At 41.2% G+C, this 6,000-nt stretch overlaps 2 protein-coding genes across 3 annotated transcripts in view; one reads left to right on the top strand and one right to left on the bottom strand.

The window, feature by feature from the left end:
• tmem147 (transmembrane protein 147) overlaps positions 1-5,036 on the bottom strand; it is a 175,993-nt gene extending 170,957 nt beyond the window's left edge. For both annotated transcript variants that reach the window (XM_050047265.1, XM_050047266.1), the window contains exon 1: positions 5,026-5,036. The gene's annotated coding sequence lies outside the window, so the exon portion shown is untranslated. The remainder of the gene's footprint in view (positions 1-5,025) is intronic.
• Positions 1-6,000, top strand: part of zhx2a (zinc fingers and homeoboxes 2a) — a 35,134-nt gene that overhangs the window by 12,998 nt on the left and 16,136 nt on the right. The window lies entirely within an intron of this gene.

Raw genomic sequence — 6,000 nt, 5'->3', positions numbered from 1 at the left:
GTCTTTGTGGAGAAAAAGCTTGTTTAGTGGACTAACTTTGCACTTGAAAGGATGCCCGTTCAATTACGTTTTAACAGGTCTGACGCTACGGCTGTATCTAGGCTAACGGCTAACATGCTAACTATTATTTCTATGTCACTAGTGACTTGAAACAAATTTAGGACGATAGGAGACGGGTTGAAATAAACCGAAATTTCCCTTTAATACAAGAGAAACACAGGAACGGATATGTGGCATGAGTTTTTTTTGTTTGTTTGTTTGTTTTTAATTTAATTTTATATACTTTATTACGATATTGTAGGTTAGACTATTGGTGCTTTTACAAAATACACAATGAGATTTTTGATAATCATCAGTAACATGGATATAATGACTAAAGGACAATTCATAGTTTACATGTGTCCACAAGGCCCCATGAGGTCTCTCTGCAGTCCATGTGATGTCAGTGTCGTCATCCGTCCATGTGAGGGTCTGCGCTGACTTCTGTGTTCAGCCCAAAGTTTGTGACTGTGTAGACTGTAGGAGTGTAAATCACCAGTTTCATCACAACACAATATTATATATTGATTCTTTGGACAACAATATGATATTACAAAGATTCATTACAAAGTTGCCATTCGATTTTCGATTTGATACAATTCAGGGGTCTGCAATCGATATTAGGCGATACTAAATGCCCATTTAACAGAGTCTGTTACAGAACAAGCTGCCACCCCTTTCTTTTTTACTTTTGGCCATAAAACTCACAAACAACACATAAATGACAAGTACAGTAAAGTTCACTTTAAACTGACTCCACTAACACAAATAAAACTGCAAACGGAATAAGTTAACCTTCAGGGCATTCTGTCATAAAGTCCTTACTGTAAGAAATCTTTTCATTTGAACTCAAACAATCATCTTTTTCATAAATCTGGCTTAAAGCCCTGAAGGCAAACTTCTCCAAACAGCCATAAAACACAGATTAACAACAAGATCGTTCAACAGAAGTACAACATTCAGCTCAGTAGAAGTAGCTAAATCAAAGAAGTTAACTACAGTGCTTGCTAAGTGGGTGGCAACTGTGTGCACAAGGCAACATCATGAAAGACTCCGGTGTATGGGACGTCCTCACTTTGCCATGTTGTGACCAATCATATTCCTTACTGCCGCGGGGAATAATAGTGTCAGGCATACAGTATCTGTATGGATCAGAGAAGGCAACTAAACTGGAACTCCTGAAAAGTGCAAATGCTGTCACATTAATCGGCGATCATTGGACGTCAGTGCGTAATGAACATTATCTCAGAGTGCTCCTTTGAAGTTCTAAAAGTGAAGATCATTAAGTAAATTCATTTGTTTCCCAATCAGGATGCTCTAGTATGAATTGCTTTGCCATGTTAATATGGACTTCAAAACTCTATTGAAATGTGCAATAATGATATTTAAAACATGCAATAAAAAAATGTGATTTTTCGCGATTAACTATGGAAATTCAACAATTGGCCATGTTTAAAAAAATTCAACAGCCCTTTAAAATATTGTTATATATTACCCAGCTCCGAGTGAAACACTGCTCATATTTGCTTCCCTTTCACGTCACTGAAAATAGAGCTGCAACCTTTTACCTTAACATCTGAACTGCAGTTACCATAGTGATCCATAAGAGAAGTTCTTTCCCAATAATAACATCATTACAAACTTCAATCATGACCAGTTTATTCAGGGACAGGTTGGCACAGGGCCATCTGGTTCAGATCGATGTGTTCTAACAGTGGATATCTACAACAGAAGGCCACAATGCCTTTCCAAAATTCCAGTTTTTGGAAGCATAGCCTGAGTTATATTTTTCCCCTTACTACACTTTGAGATTACATCAATGAGGCACAGAAATAGGAGCTGAGTGGAGGGTGCTGCTGTGACTCATCTGTTCAGTGTCATTTTCTTCTCACTGCTGTTTGGATAGATATCCTTCCTATTGCACCACTATATTTCTGTTGTATTAGATCATCTGTCTGTCTTCATACATTAGACAGGCTCAGTGGTACGGAGGATTTGTATTGATTTCCCTCGTGTTTCTCTCCAGTATGTATGCCAGTGTGTAGCCTAAACTGATTACTGCCAGGGCTGATAAATGTATCTGCTGCCTGGCAGCATTAAAGGTAACTCCTTCAGAGAGATGGCTCGACTAATATAATGCACCAGTCAGACAGACAGCCAGACAACTGGCAAGTACAGAGAGACGGGCAGGCAAGGGGCTGCCAGGCTGGGTATTCATACAAGTTTAATGAGCATCCAGACAGTAGGGAGTTTGTGGCTTCAGCACGGAGCTCGCTCTGCACACAGACGCTAACTGGCTGACTAGGTTAGACACACTAACGAAAAGGTGGGAGACTGACTGTCTGACCCGGGTTATGAAAGCAGCCGAGTTTGAGTGCAATTATTTTTTTGTACTGGATATAAAGTGAAAATAATTATGTGAAAGGCTCAGATGGCTGACTGAAACATTAGTGTTAGCACATTTCTTTCAGCTCCACAGCTGAGATGTTTACAGTCAGACAAACAGCTCAGAAAATAAAATTCGTCTCTCAGGGAAGACGAATGATTATTTTCTAGACTGGAGCCCATTAGTAACGTTATTATGAAAGTATTATACAAGTTATTTTGATAAAGTTAATGACTGTCAAATAGACTTCTACATTGCCCTGCTTACTAATCACACTGTACCAATTATCTTTTCCATGATAGCATTCAGTGCTCCCAAGTAGTCAGTGAAGGCAGCAGTAGAGCGGCCCCTGGCCTGCTGCCGCTCTCCTGATAGAGCAAAGAGAGGAAGAGGATTCTGGTGCCAGTGTATCGTCAGTGTTCAGCACTCTTTACACAGGCTTTCCTCTTTGTTTGAGACAGTCAGCTCACACAAGTTAAATTTGACCGCAACATCTCAAACGGCGGAGCTGCCCGTGTGTGTATATTGTGTAAGATAATGTTCCCTTTTTTTCTGAGGCAGCTTCTGCTCAAAATTTGTCATGTTGTGAATTTCTGTAAATGACTCAATAGGCACTTATTTAATATGCAAACTGGCGTCTGATGTCAGATAGTCACTTGTAGCACATTTTTGAGAAGCCCCAGGCAGCATTTATGAGTTGACAACAGTGACATTGTTAAGCTATAGAGCAGTTGTTTCCTGCTTACTAATATAGACGTTGCATAAATGGAGCTGCTCATCCTCTCTCCCTGCGTTTGTGTGGGTTCAACACACCAGTAGGAGGTAAAAACAGTCCGGCTACCAGCTTTCTCTCTTCCGTTGTGCTCACAGTCAGATCCTCATCCAGCCACTGCGCTGTCACCCATCAGCACACACGTAAAGTGTTGAGGCTGTGTCAGCAGCGAGGCAGTAGAAGTTCAGCAGGTCGGATAAAGTGGCACTTCAGATGCAGCTGACAGATGCATCCCGAGCTCCCCCTCACCAGATGTTGGCTACATTGCTGGGTTTTGGGCGGACTTTGAGGGACAGAGTGATAGTAAGTGGAGGACTGAGCATGTACACTGCGGTGTTTACAACATGCATGTTCCGAAAACAGGGTTGGCAGGATAATTAGGATGCCTGTAACCTTTTCTGCCACTGGACTTAAAGTGTCTATGTGCTGTTCATGACTAGCTGCTATTATTTTTCTCCGTCTGACTGTTCCTTGACCCCCCCCATCGACTTGAGTGAAGCTGTAGAAACCTCACAAATGCACCACAGCATCATCATCTTCATTCTCATGCCTGTCAGCTATTTCTGCTAGATTTCTGTTTCCCTGAGTATTTTTTTTTCTGTCTCTAAAAACACCAAACACAGGTGTTCTGGTCATCCCCGAACATACAGTGTCTGTCAGTGACACGGATGTAGCAGCTACTTGACTACAGCTCTACGTCCACGGTTGCTATAGCGACACCATGGCAATGAGTCTGCATTCTAATGATGCCTCAGTGGGTTGTATGAGGAGTTGAGATATCTCGGGACAATGAGTCGACTGGCGAAACGACAGCCTTCGAGCCTTGAAGGGTACAGTGCAGTGTGATTAATGCGCAGCTGGTGAAGAGGCCCAAATTAAGCATGTGACACTTTGGCGGGACTACAAAGTACAGTTGGAACCTGCTGAGCTGGCAGAAGATCCTAAAGCAGTGATACTCAACTTGCTAACGACGTCTGCTGACCATTTTCTAATTCACAATGTCAATAAATTGATTCACGCTGGGAATTTTTTCCCGTACTTTGAATGTAAATAAGCTGCTAGAGTGCATAAAAAGCATCTAAATAGAGTTTATCTATCAAAAAAAAAAGTGCCAGGGAAGGATCCCCCCTATAGCGGAGGTCCGGGCTGAGCCCTGAATGTCCTCATGCGACTGAATTTGCCTCTTAGCAAAGATGAGTGAGGACAGCAAACATCAAAAGGCTAGAACAGGCAATTCATTTATTATATAAACAGATAGATTTTATTAATGTTTGTGTATTAACTGGCCCCTGACCCTCTGTCATTCTGCAAAAGTGGCCCCCAGGCAACACAAGTTGAGTATCCCTGCCCTGAAGTCTTACTTTTTTCATATTTACTGTTACCCCACCCTTTTGCAGTGTAACTGTACAGGTTTAAATATGATCACAGGGTGGGGTTAAACCTATTTCTTCTGTCAATTTTTACCCATAAGCGTCACATATTTAGGTAGTGTTGCATACAGGAGATTTTAATTTGGGGGAGGACTTTCCCTTGTGCTGTGTGCTGACTTGGTTTTATGGAGCCTCATTACGTCTTGATAGAGGAGCACCACTGCTGCATCGACTCATTTGATTTTTACTCATGTGAATATGAAGCTTCTGCATGAGGCCTCCAGAATATCAATAGACTTTTCCAGCCAGATAAGCTCCTCTCTCTCCGCTCATTACAATATTACCCTAGGAAAGTTTCCTCTGCTCACTCTCCCTCAGCTTCTCTTAACTGCCTCTCCTTCGCGGAGGTGTCATCTCAACAGAACCCAAATAAAAGCTGCTGTCGGCTTTTTAAGATATGTATCTGAAGCTGCTTTGTCTCTGCTTTCTCACTGTGTTCACACTCTGCGGCACAATCTGATTTATGATTAGTCAATATTTCTCAGGACAACTTGTCTCACTGACAGCTGTAGACCTGTCAGCTGCATATATTTGCATACCAGCTACGCTATCAAACCACGGCTATCAAAGTGTGATGATAAATGTTTTTACTCTACATAAATAGACACTAGAAAATCCTTTTTGTAAAACTTGCCCAAGCTGGTCCGTGAAGGTATTATGTTTTCGTTTTTCAGTCTGCGTCACCACCTGAACTCTTCTAGTCTTTGCCAAGTGACTGTAATTAAAGCAGGTATGTGTTTGAGGCGGCCAAAGTTCATGGTCGGTTCATGGTCTCAAAGATTATTGCTCATGTTGTTGCCATGATTATACAACTGCTTGTTTTAATGTATCAGAAAAACTGTGCCAATATTTATTTCAGCAACTTGCTTACTAATCAGTGAATAGTTAACCCTAATTTATCATAGACATATGCAGTTGTTTTTTCATCACCACATGAGAGGGGAAAAAAACAAGACATTAATAGACATTCTCAAGGTGGCACTCCAGAACATTTTCCAGTGTTGGCAGTTTTGCAGAAAATGTAAATGTAGCAGAAATCACACAACACAGAAAATACAAGAGCCGGTATCCTAGGGCTTCCATTATCGATTAGCCTGACGATTATTTTGACAGTTAATCTGAGGAGTCTGCAAAATGTCAGAAAAAGGAGCCAGAACGCGAGCTGATATATTCACACTGCTTAATTTGTCCAGCCAACAGTCCAAAAGCCAAAGATACTCAGTTTACTGTTATAGAACACCAAGAAACATGCAAATATTCACATTTGAGAAGCAGGGACCAGAGTATTCCTGGCATTTTTGCTTAAAATGTGACTTATGCAGATATCAAAGTTGTTGGCTTTTTTAAAAAAAATATCAACCAAGCATTTCAGC

This window comes from Epinephelus moara, chromosome 6 (genome assembly GCF_006386435.1).
Source record: "Epinephelus moara isolate mb chromosome 6, YSFRI_EMoa_1.0, whole genome shotgun sequence".
Lineage (NCBI taxonomy): Eukaryota > Metazoa > Chordata > Actinopteri > Perciformes > Serranidae > Epinephelus > Epinephelus moara.
Note: the sequence above shows the minus strand (reverse complement) of the source record. Positions and strands in the feature narration are given on the sequence as shown.